This window comes from Cannabis sativa, chromosome X (assembly GCF_029168945.1).
Source record: "Cannabis sativa cultivar Pink pepper isolate KNU-18-1 chromosome X, ASM2916894v1, whole genome shotgun sequence".
NCBI lineage: Eukaryota > Viridiplantae > Streptophyta > Magnoliopsida > Rosales > Cannabaceae > Cannabis > Cannabis sativa.
The window spans coordinates 8229507-8242712 of NC_083610.1; positions in this window are offsets into that span (position 1 = coordinate 8229507).

The following is a 13206-nucleotide window of genomic DNA, read 5'->3' on the forward strand; positions in this document are numbered from 1 at the left end:
AAAAAAATAAGAGAATTAAGGGCCCGTTTGGTATGCAGGATTGGACTGGACAAGATTGGATTATGCTGAAAGTAATCCCGTGTTTGGTTTAAGAATGGACTGGACTATTTTATTTATTTCCTTTTAGAAAAAAAAAACTTAAATTAAATAAAAATATATAATAATAAATTAAAATTAAAATATATAAAATAGTAAAATAAAAATACTTGAATAATATAAAATTGTTTATCTTAAACACTAATTTAATCACTAATTTAATATAAATATTAATTTTTTAAAATATTTATATAAATTTTTTAGTAATTTAAAAATAATATATAATTTTATTGTCATATTTTTTTTCTTCTTAGAATCAATTTAAGTAACTATTATTTAATTAATAATATTCTAAATTTTAAAAACTTATGTATAATAATTCAAAATTATACATTTTCACTAATTTTAATGAATAAGTTTTTGATAAAAAAAAATGTATAAATAAATGTGTGATAATTATTTCCTTTAAATTCTTATTAAATTTAAAATATATTAATAAAATTTAAATTAAAAAAACGATAAAAAAAATCTCATCTGCATGAGATTATTTATCCCACCCTGCTGGATGGGATAAATAATCCCAGACAGATGAGGTTAACTGGATTAGTTATCCGGACTTAACATGCCCAAACTCTTGGATTGGACAAATTAGCACTGTCTAATCCAATCCAATCCCTTGTGTACCAAACAAGCAGTACTAAAGGAAAGAACAAGTAATCTTTAATTAGAGAGATTTCAGGGTGCCACATTAACGCCTCATATCTCTCCTTTATATAGATGTGTAGATAGATGTATAGATATATTGATAGATTTTAAATTTATGAAAATTATTAATTAATAATATTTAATATTACTTAAAAATGTGAAAATTTGAGAAAAATAATAGAGTAAAATAAAGTCATTTTAAAGCGCCACATCACCGCTTCATATCTCTCATTTATATATAGATATATAGATTAAAAAAATAATAAAATAATTAGAAAATAACTTTGTATGTATGGTAGGATATAGATTTTTTAATATATTAATTGTATATTATTTTTTAAAATTTTAATTAAAAAAAAAAGCTAATAACTAAATTTTATTTTTTGAGTTATCATTTTTGTTTTAAAAAAATAAATGAATTAAGGAAAAAATATATTTTCTATTAATTAATATATATGAAATTAATAAAAAAGAGAGAGAGAGAGAGAGAGAATTAAGGAGAAAAGAGAAAGATGATTTTAAATTATTTTTAGACCGTCACGTCACCGCCTCATACTTCTCTTTTATATATAGATAGATAGATTTTTTTTCTAATTATTTATAATCTATTTATTTATTTTCTCATTTTTTTAATTATATTTTTTTATTTTTTAAATATAAAATACAATAGTTTTTTTTAAAACTTTATAAATATCTAACAACTAAGTTTCAAAAAATTAAAAATTAAAAAATCTATCTATCTATTCTATATAAAATGTGGTTATGTAACAGAATTCTTAGTTTAACGATATTTTCTGGGTTTCACCGTTAACTTTAACAGAATATTCTTTATTAATTTTATAATATTATTATATATATTTAAAAATAAAAATTATGTAGATATTTTATATAAAGAAATTTAAATTTAAATTTGTTATACTCAAAATTCGGCTACCATCTCAGTGGAGGACACGTGTCAAGATAAAGGAAATATGGATCGATGAAATCACTTTTAATGGAATAACTCATTAATTGCGTAAGTAGCAAAGTATACTTGCAACTCACCGATTGTAAGGTCTTATGCGAGGAAAAGATATACAAAGTGATCTTTAGTGTATTAACGAGAAACCATATGTCATTGAATGCATAAAGTGAGGCATCAACTTCGTTACATTTGGGAAGACGAAAGCGACGCATATCAACCGTGGAAACACTTAGCATATAATGTACAAACTAAGTATAACAGTCGGGTGGGCTCGAGACCTAGTAAGCGAGGCGCCTATCTCGCTATAGGAAGGCGCATCTTTGTTACTTTCACCAGTTAACTTCAGACATCTTTTCAGTGAGACTTATAATCTTGACAAGCCAAAAGCTAACATTCAAATGATCCTCAAAAAACTCTCTGTTAATAAGAACTGCGATTGTCACAAGGAAGCGTTAAGCTTTTAAACAAAGAAGAAACGAGGCGTACATTATCGACCTCAGAAAGATATGAAAAAAGGCTTCAGCTCGCTATCAAGGTCACTGGAACCAAGTTCTTGTCGAGACATCCCAGAACGCTACAATTAAAGACGTCTTTAAACACACGATCATTTTAACCCAGTAAAAATGGGAGAATCACAGCTGTGTGATTTTCAAATAATAACCGCATTTATACTACTTGTTATGTAATCAAACCCCATGATTTCAGGAGAGAAACGTTGTAAAGATCACAGTCAACTTTGTAATTAACTGTCTACTATGTGATTATAAATAGTGGTATGTTAGATAAAAAAAGGGACGAAAAAATCATACAAAAAAGATCCTGAAAAGCTGTCAGAAATCTAATAAGATTGACTCGTGGACTATGCAGAATTTTAATTGCAAAACCACGTAAAAAATCCCTTGTGTTCATACCTCTTACTTTACTGCTTTCATTATTTTTGTGTGAAATTATCACTATTAGGCTCAAATTTTGGTTAACGAAAATCTGCGTTAACAGTTTGGTGCTTTTATTGAGAGCCTTTGTGAAAGAGCTCTATTAAAACCCTCCTTTCTTTTGAAGAAAACCCATCTCCTTCATGGCTGAAAACCCAGAAGATGTTAATACACCACATGAGGAAACTCATCACCGTTCTGGGAAAGAGCCCATGGGCACCAGAAGGTCTTCCGATCCACAGTCCAGACGGACCACCCACTCACAGGAGGACTCGGCACGAGGGTGGCCCTAGCACTCGGACCACACGTTCTCAGAGGACCCAACCTGACATTGGTCCCAGTACGCGAACAACACGCTCGAGGAGAACTCAGCGTGAGAATGACCAAAATCCTATAACTGGAGATGAGGACCCCATTCATGGAGGTGCTCAACCTATGGGAGAAGGCACTTATGAAATGGAAAACCGCTGCCTTAGACGCCGCCTGGAGGAGGCTCAACGGCGGAACGCTGAGTTAGAACGCGATGCAGCCGCAGCTAGGGCAGCGTAGGGGGCTAACACTCAAAATCAACCTGAACCTAGAGTGAGAAGACCATGAGGCAGACCTCGTGGCTCACAAACCAGGAGACAAGAAAATGCCCAGGAAGAACAACCTAGGAAAAATGAGATTCCCTTGAAAATCAGAATGACCAGCCAGAACCCTCTCACAGACATGAGAATGGGAGGCAACCAGAAACTAATGAACGAGAAATTCCCCATGAAGATGAGGAAGATCTTGGGACTCAACCTGGAGAACGCCGGTCACCTGCGAGAACTGACCAACGTTCTTCCCGAACCCATAGAGAGAAGGCTCGTACAAACCCTAATGGGGGAAATACGACAAACCACACCTGAGGGGAAGAACAGAGCATGAAGAAGCAAGTGTGACCTCAGGGCGGTCAAGGACCTACAGTCAATCAACTCGAAGAGGAGAAAATACTCGACGGGCTAATGATCGAGAAAGTATGGGAACCAGTAAATTCACAAGCCACTCAAGGACGAAATCCATGAGCAGGACAAGGTCCGTGAGTAGGACACAATGCGAGTAAAATAAGGTGCGTCGGCAACTACTCCCAGCCGAGATCTGCGAGAGCATTTGAATCGAAAGAAACCTAACCTTCGCCAATGACTCAGTCCAAAGCGAGAGAATCCCATCCAATTGCCAATAGATGAGTTAGAGGACAAGTTCGGGAAATATCAAGTGGGAGAAGCGGGAGACAATCTGAATACGACTCAGACGAGGAGCTTGAGCCGTATCACCCAGATATCATGAATACCCCTTTTCCTTTGGGATTTAAAAACCCCCATGTCCCATCGTATGACGGAACCACTGATCCGGTCGCACATTTGATTAACTTTAATACAATAATGCGAGCAAGTAATGTGACGAACAATTTACGTTGTATTTTGTTCCCCACCTCACTTATTGGAGTAGCAAGCAGCTGATTTAACAAGTTTACTCACCATTCAATAACTTCACAGGAACAAGCTGTCCGGGGGATATCAAGAAACAGTTCTAGGCTGCTAGGGATAGACGACCCGAAGCGGCCTCGCTAACCAATGTAAAGCAACAGCCCAACGAGACACCTAAGGCATATTTAAGTCGATTTAGCACAGCTGCTGCTAGGGTTAGAAATTTGGATGATAGTACACAACTTACAGCCCTTCAGGCGGGGATCTCAGCGATCGATCAGCGTTGGGGTGAGGGCGTGGGACGACTTACAAGGTAGTCCAGTAAGGAACATCACTGAGTTCAACGAAAGGGCTCAGGTATTCGTTCAAAAAGAAGAAGCTTAAAAAGAAATGAATTTGTTGAAAACAGGCTCGGGAGGCAAACCTAGGAACGTTTTGACAAGTATCGTCGCAACGAGAATCGATAACTCGGGGTCTTCTGGCTCGAAGAGAAAGGACGGTTCAAGGAACCGTCAAAGGATAAAAAGAAACAAAGAAGCACGATAAGTACGTGCCAATGTATACTATTTATACGAAGCTTAATGAAACTCGGGAAAATATTTACCTCGCGCATGAGCAAAAGGTTGCCTTCGGCGAGCCGAGCCCATGAGGCATGCGAGGAACAAGCGAGATCCTAACAGGTATTGTAAATTCCATGAGGATATTGGGCACACGATCGATGAATGTCGCCAATTGAAAAATGAGATACAAAGTCTCATCACTCGAGGCCACTTTAAACAGTACATAAAGAGACAGGGCAATGGACACAACCAACCTAGTCTGCCCAATAACCCAAACAACTAGGGATTACAACCTCTTCCTGTTGAAAGAGAGGACATCCTGGTTATTTTGGGAGGGCCACATATCACGGGGAGAGCAATAACGCCCAAAAAAGATATGTGAAGGAGATAAAGAACGAGCAGTCGGCATTCGCCCCAGAACCTTCTAAGAAGGTGAAAACCGAAGAACCTCCAATCATATTCACGGAGGAAGATGAGAAAAATGTGAGATATCCTCACGTCAATCCATTGGTGATTACCATTCATGGAAGCTCAGTAAAAAACTTTTATAAGGAAACGCTGAGAAAGATGGGGCTCGAAAAGGCCAAATTGAAGCCTTGTATGGTAAATCTTTGCGGCTTCAATGTAGACAGCATTTCCAGTCTGGGCATAATTGAGCTCGCATTAACCTTGGGTGAGACACCCCTATCCGCCACTGTTATGCAAGATTTCCTAGTTGTCGACCTGGCATCGGCTTACAACATATTGTTGGGCCGTCCAGCATTGATCGGACTAGGGGCAATTAGTTCAATCAAGCACCTATCCTTGAAGTTCCAAACACCAGAAGGTGTGGGAGTGGTGCAGGGCGACCAGATGCTGGCTCGCGATTGCTATCGCATAGAGTTGCAGCATAGGAATGTCGATCATCAATTAATGGCGATCTTGGCAGACGAAAGTGAAAAGAAGGACGAGGATCTTGACCCCCGGGTTCAAGATGAAAGATACTTATTAAAACCAATTGAAGAATTGGAAGAAGTTATTCTTGACTCAAGAAATCCCACAAAGTGTGTTTACATTGGGAAGAACCTGGAAGAGCAACTAAAATAGCAGCTTTTAACGCAGATTTTCGTTAACCAAATTTGAGCCTCACGATGATAATTCAACACAGAAAAAATAAAAGCTATAGAAAAATAAAAATATGAACACCTAGTTTTTTACATGGTTTTGCAGTTAAAATTTTGCATAGTCTACGAGTCAATCTTATTCAGATTTCTGAGTATTTTTTCAAGGCCTCTTTCATAAGAGTTTTTTCGTCCCTCTTTTGAGATTTTTTTGCCACTGTTTATAATTGCATAGTGGCATTTAATTACAAAGCTAACCAAAATATGATTACAGTCATTATCCCTAAAATCGTGGGATTTGATTACATATTATAAAATGTAAATGCGGTGTATGATTTTGAAAATCATATAGTTGTGATTTTAAACCGCTTTTCTTGGATCGAGAATATCGTGTATTAAACACGTCTTTAATTGTTGAATGGAGATGTCTCCAAAGAAACTTGATTGTAGTGATCCCGATAGCGAAGCTAGAACCATTCTTCTTTACGAGGTCGACAAGATATGTCTTACGTCGATAGCGGGTATACGAGAATTTGTTGGGTTTTGTGCCCTAAAATAAAATCAATTTCAATATAATCAGATTTACTTATTAATAAAGATCAGAAATAACATTTTATGTTGCATGGTTCACATGATTTATTTCATGATTATATATATAATGTATGAATTCTATTTAAGTCCAGAACAAATAAATTTGTTAATGATTATAGTGTTGTTAGCACAGTGGAATATAATCTTAATTATATGTTCGAAAGTTTATTCCATGATTTGTCGAACAACGGATTTAGGCCGACATGGTATAATCAGCGATAGGTATTCTTACACCTTGGAAAAGTATTATGTCCTTTCCAGGACATTGGCAAAGTTTACCAGTATCGGATGTATGGAGTATACATCGGAAGGGACCGATATTGAACTTTGATTAGATATATTAGGAATTCTAGTAATATCTTATTCAATTCAATATCACATGTTGATCCTAGATCAAATGATCTTAATACGATATGATTAGGTTCAATCTCCGAGAGTGTTATTCGTGTTCTTTGATTTGTTAGTTAAGCCTACTTTTGGGTCGGGGTGATACGTACATTTTGGGAACACGGTAGTACAATTGAGTGGGAGCGCTAACATAAATATAGAATCTATGGCTTGTCAGGTGAATAAAAAGTAAAGGATGATTTCCTTCGAGCTTAACCAAACGAAAATAAATGGTGGAGTACTCATTTCTCTTAGCTGAAATATCATTTATACAGGGTTAAGTGTTTTAAGGATAAAATACATTGTAGGGTGTTACGGTAATTTAATCCCTTTACAGTGTAGATCGTCTATATAGAGGATCATTGATCAAATTAGGATTATAACAATGGATAACTAATGACGTGTCTATATCGTGGAACATATAGAGCGTTCTATATGACTGAGAGTGCAATTCCAAGTTCTAAGAGTGGATTCAATAAGGAATTAATAAGTTAGGGAATTTACTTGGTAAATTCGGTTCGACTTATTGGAAGCTCGGTTATATAGACCCATGGTCCCCATACTAGTTGAGACCATACTGCTTGTAAGACTCATTTAATTGATTTTAATTAATCAATTATAACTCTCGAATTAGACTATGTCTATTTGTGAATTTATCACTTATTAAGGGTAAAACAGTAAATAGAGAGTTTAAAGGGTATATTTATTAATTGGGAAACTTTGATTAGTTTTTATTGATAAATAAAATAAATGACAATATATTATTTAATAATTAATTATAGTTATTAAATAATTAGATTTGACATTTATGTGGTTGAATGAGAAAATTGGCAATTTTGGAGAATGGGAAACTAGGAATGATAAAATAGGAAAGTTGCAAAAGTGAGAGGCTTGTTTCCATATTGCTATGGTCAACCACTTTGCTTCCGCTTTTCTCATTTTATTTTTCATTTTAAATGCCAAGTAATTCAACCTTAACCCTATGTGGTATTCTATAAATAGAAGGTAAAGGCTTCAGGTTTCACACACATATTACTGTATTATTTTCTTTCACTCAAACACTCTGAAGCCGCCACTCCCTCTCTCTCTTTCTTCTCTGTTTTTCGAAATTCCCTTGAGTGATAGAGTAGTGCCCACACACATCAAGTGGTACCTGAATCATAGTATGTAAGACTGTGGAAAATCAACCAACAAGAAGGAGAGAAGAAGATCCAGATTCAGATCTTGATAATGCTCTGCTACATAAAGGAATCAAGGTAGAGATCTCGATGGAAGTAGTCATTATATTCATGCACCCGGTGTAAGGTTTTCTTAAACTCTTATGTGTTTATTTCATTGTTTTAGAATTCATGTTAGGATGTTAATCAAACATACTTGGTAGTAAATCTAGATCCTGGTAAAAATAATTCCAACAAAATCTTCTTACTTGCTAGGGTTATGAGCCTCGCTCCTGTTAGTTAAATGAAACTATAGGAAGTTTCCTCGTAGAGAGATGGTCATCTCGCATTCTTGTTCTTCGAGCCGATTCGACTTTTACACTTAGTTTGCTTATTGCAAGCTAAGGTATGTGTTACTTTTCTCCGGTGCCTCGCTATTCTCCTTCAGCGATATATGGTTTCTCGTTAATACACTAAGTGCCAGTTCGTACATTGATTCCTCGCTTAAGACACTGGATCCATAGGGTTATAAATATACTCGATACTTATGCAATTAATGAGTTATTCCATAAAAAGATATTGCAGGATTCACATTCCCTTTACCTTGACACGTGTCCTCGAGGTTGAATTTTTGGTATAACGGCAACTAATAAGTTTCTTAAAGGCGAACCGGGATCAATTCGCACAGCCATGGTGATATGATAGGGATCGACTAACATTATACGCCATCATTTAAATGTTGATCCAAACTACCCGGCGAAGAGGCGAGAAAAGGAGACCCTTGGATTAGAGACAAGGGACACTAAAACGAGGAAGTGGACAAGTTATTAGTCAATGACTTTATACGCGAGGTGTTTTATCCCTCGTGGATAGCCAATCCTGTTCTCGTCCCAAAGCCTAACGGAACTTGGAGAACTTGTATTGATTTTTCTGATCTGAATAAGGCGTGCCCAAAAAATTGTTTTCCACTACCCAGGATCGACCAGTTAGTGGATGAAGCTGGCAGGCACGAGCTTATGTCATTTATGGATGCATATTCGTGGGAAATTATTTTACCGGGATCTACTAGATCTACTCTAGTATGTTGATTAACACCACAAATATGAACTTCTAAAACGATTATGAAATAAACACATATAAAGTATAGGAAACCTTACATTGGGTGCGGCGGAATATAATGACTCCTTCCGTTAGGATATCCAGCCCTTGATTCCTTTTTGTAGCGAGCATTATCAATATACGAACCTGGATCTCTTTCTTTCCTTCTTTAGTCTTTGAAACTCCTTCTTGTTTGAAAGTCTTTCTTCACGATCTTCCTCACTATGATTGAGGTATCACTTGTTGTGTGTGGGCACTACTCTAATCACTAAGTATTTCGAAATCTTAAGGAAGAAGAGAGAGAGAGAGTGGCGGCTAGGTATAGAGAGAGAAGGCTCAGGTTTTTCTGAATGAAAAGTGTGAAAGTTAAGTGTAAATTTCCTGAAGCCTTCACTATCTATTTATAGCATTCCACTAGGGTTAGGTTTGAATTATTTGGCATTAAAATAATGAAAATATCGGATGAAAAACCCTATAAAAGTGGTCGGCCCTATACAATATGGATTTGGGCCTCACTTTTTGCAATTTTGCGGTTTTATCATTTAAATCTCATTTTTTCAAAAACGCCAATTTTCAAATTCAACCATTTAAATGCCAATTCTAATTATTTAATAACTATAAATAATATTGTAATTTATCATATTTATTAATTGAACCATACAAAGTATCATAATTAACCAATATGCCCACTAAAACTAACTTTCTTTACAATTTCGCCACCTTACTTAGTGAAAAATTCACAAATAGACATAGTCTAAATTGAGAATTATAATTGATTAATCAAAACCAATTATATGGAGTCTTACAAGCAATATTATCTCAACTAGTGGGGGGACCATGAGTCTATATAGCAGAGCTTCCAATAAGCGAGATCAAGGATTTATAACTTAAATTCAACGACTTATTAATTCTTCGTTGAATCCACGCGTAGAACTTAGAATTGCACTCTCGGTATATAGAATGCTCTATATGTTCCACCATATAGACACATCATTAGTTATCCATTGTTATAATCCTAATTTGATCAATGATCCTACATATGAATGATACACTTGCTTTGTAAAGGGATTAGATTACGTTACACCCTACAATGTGTTTTATCCTTAAAACACTTAACCTAGTATAAATGATATTTCAGCTTATGTGAAATGAGTACTCCACCATTTATTTTTGTTTGGGCAAGCTCGAAGGAGATCGTCCTTTACTTACTATTCGTAGGATAGAAGGCATAGATTCCATGTTTATGTTAGCGCTCCCACTCCCGAGTTGCACTACTTGGTGTTCCCAAAATGTACGTATCACCACGACCCAAAAGTAGGCTTAACTAACAAATCAAAGAACACAAATAGCCTCTTAAGATTGAGCCTAATCATAACGGGATTAAGATCATTTGATCTAGGATCAACTAGGCGATATTGACTTTAATAGATATTACGGTAAGTTTAATAAATCTAAGTCAAAGTTCAATATCGGTCACTTACGATGCATACTCCATGCATCCAACTTTGAGCTTTTACTTTAACCAATGTTGGAAAGAACATAGCATTTCTCCAAATGAAAGTAAACTCTTGTTGTAGATTATCATATCGGTAAAACCACATGTCGATAAATCAGAGAACTTTATTCACATAGTCATGTTTACTTTCCAGTGTTGACAACACAATAAAACGGGATCAAGTATGTGAAAAGGGTTTGAGATGAATTCATACATTATGTACATATAATCATGAAATAAATCATGTGAACCATGCAACATTAAACGTTATTTCCAATCTATATTAATAAGTAAATTTGATTATATTGAAATGAGTTTTATTTAGGGCATAAAACCCAACATATTATGGATATAACCAGATAAAAATGCATGTCCCAGATCAAGAGCGTACAAGCTTCGTCACCAACATGAGACTTTATTATTATAAAGTCATGCCGTTTGGGCTGAAAAATGTTGGGGCAACATATCATAGGCTTGGTGAACGAAATGTTCGCAAACCGGATCGGGCGGAACATGGAGGTTTACGTCGATGATATGTTGGTAAAATCAATAAAAAGTGGGGATCATACCACGGACCTCGCGGAATGCTTCAAAATATTAAAGAAGTATAACATGAAGTTAAACCCAAAATGTTCCTTTGGAGTTTCCTCGGGAATTTTCGGAATTCATAGTCAACGCGAGTATCGAAGCGAATCCCGAGAAAATTAAGGCATTAATAGACATGCCATCAGCGACAAAGCCTAAGGAAGTGCATGCTTTGACGGGAAGGATGGTACCGCACTTAACGATTCATTTCGAAGTCAATTGATAAGTGCGTGCTAGTTCTTCAATGTATTGCGAGGCAACAAGAGGTTCGAGTGGACAAAAGAGTGTGAAGAGGCCTTTCAAAACATAAAAAGGCATCTAGCAACGTCTCCGATTTTGGAAAAACCAATAGCGAAGAGACGCTACTTCTCTATTGGGCTATCTCGGAAGATGCGATTAGTGCAGCTATAGTGCGAGAAGAGGGTAGGCACCAACAACACATGTCTTACGTAAGTAAAGGTTACTAGGGGCAGAATCTAGATATCCCCCTCTAGAAAAACTCGCTTTCGCTTTATGACTTAAAAACTCGCTTCTGCTTTGGACTGACAAGTGTGAAGGTAGTTTCCAAGAATTGAAGCAAAGATTGATTACCGCTCTTGTGTTAACCTTACCAAAAAGTTATGAAAAATTTGTGATTTATTGCGATGCATCCAAACAGGGGTTTGGCTATGTTCTTATGTAGTAAGTGAAAGTGATTGCTTACGCATCCAGGCAACTAAAAGAGTAAGAACATCAGTATCCTACCCATGATATTGAATTGGCGGTAGTAGTCTTTGCATTAAAAGTTTGGCGTCCTTTATCTGTTTGGCGAGAAGTGTGAGATTTATACGGATCACAAAAGCCTCGAGAACTTTTCACTCGAAGGATTTAAATATGAGGCAACGACGATGGTTAGAAGGCTGGTCAAAAGATTATATTTGCGAGATTCTCTACCACCACAGTAGAAGCAAATGTGGTAGCGGATGCTCTAAGTCGAAAAGGACCGAGGGCAAGTTTGTGAACTAAAGAAAATTTCGGCGAGAGTTGGTGAGAATATGACTAGAGCGGGAATTGAATTTGTAATTGGAAAACTTGCTAACATTACCCTACGGTCTAATCTATTGGAAATAATTAGAATAGCTCGACAAGGTGATCTTGAGCTACGGGGGCATAAGGAGAAGTTAGGCGGATTGGCAACGGACTTTTCGTGTTGATCGATGGTTTGTTGCGATACAAGAACCAAATCTTGTTGGGTTTTATGCCCTTAAATAAAACTCATTTCAATATAATCAGATTTACTTATTAATATAGATTAGAAAAAACATCTAATGTTGCACGGTTCACATGATTTATTTCATGATTATATGTACATAATGTATAGATTCATCTGAAACCCTTTTCACATACTTGATCCTGTTTATTGTGCGAGTCAACACATTGGAAAGTAAACATGACTATGTGAATAAAGTTTCCTAGATTTATCGAGACACGGGGTTTTGCCGATATGATAATCTACAACAAGAGTTTACTTGTATTTGGAGAAATACTATGTTCTTTCCGAGCATTGGTTAAAGTAAAGCTCGGGTTGGATGCATGGAGTATGCATCGGAAGGGATAGATATTGAACTTTGACTTAGATTTAATTAAACTTACCGTAAAATGTATTCAAGTCAATATCGCAAAGTTGATTCTAGATCAAATGTTCTTAATCCTGTTATGATTAGGCTCAATCTTGAAGGCTATTCGTGTTCCTTGAATTGTTAGTTAAGCCTACTTTTAGGTCAGGGTGATACGTACATTTTTGGGAACACGGTAGTGCAATTGAGTGGGAGCGCTAGCATAAACATGGAATCTATAGCTTCTACTTGGCGAATAGTAAGCAAAGGATGATCTCCTTCGAGCTTGACCAAACGAAAATAAATGGTGGAGATCTCATTTCACATAAGGCTGAAATATCATTTATACGGGGTCAAGTGTTTTAAGGATAAAATACATAGTAGGGTGTTACGGTAATTTAATCCCTTCTTTGTGTAGATCATTCATATAGAGGATCATTGATCAAATTAGGATTATAACAATGGATAACTAGTGATGTGTCTATATGGTGGAACATATAGAGCATTACATATGCGAGAGTGCAATTCTAAGTTACATGCGTGGATTCAA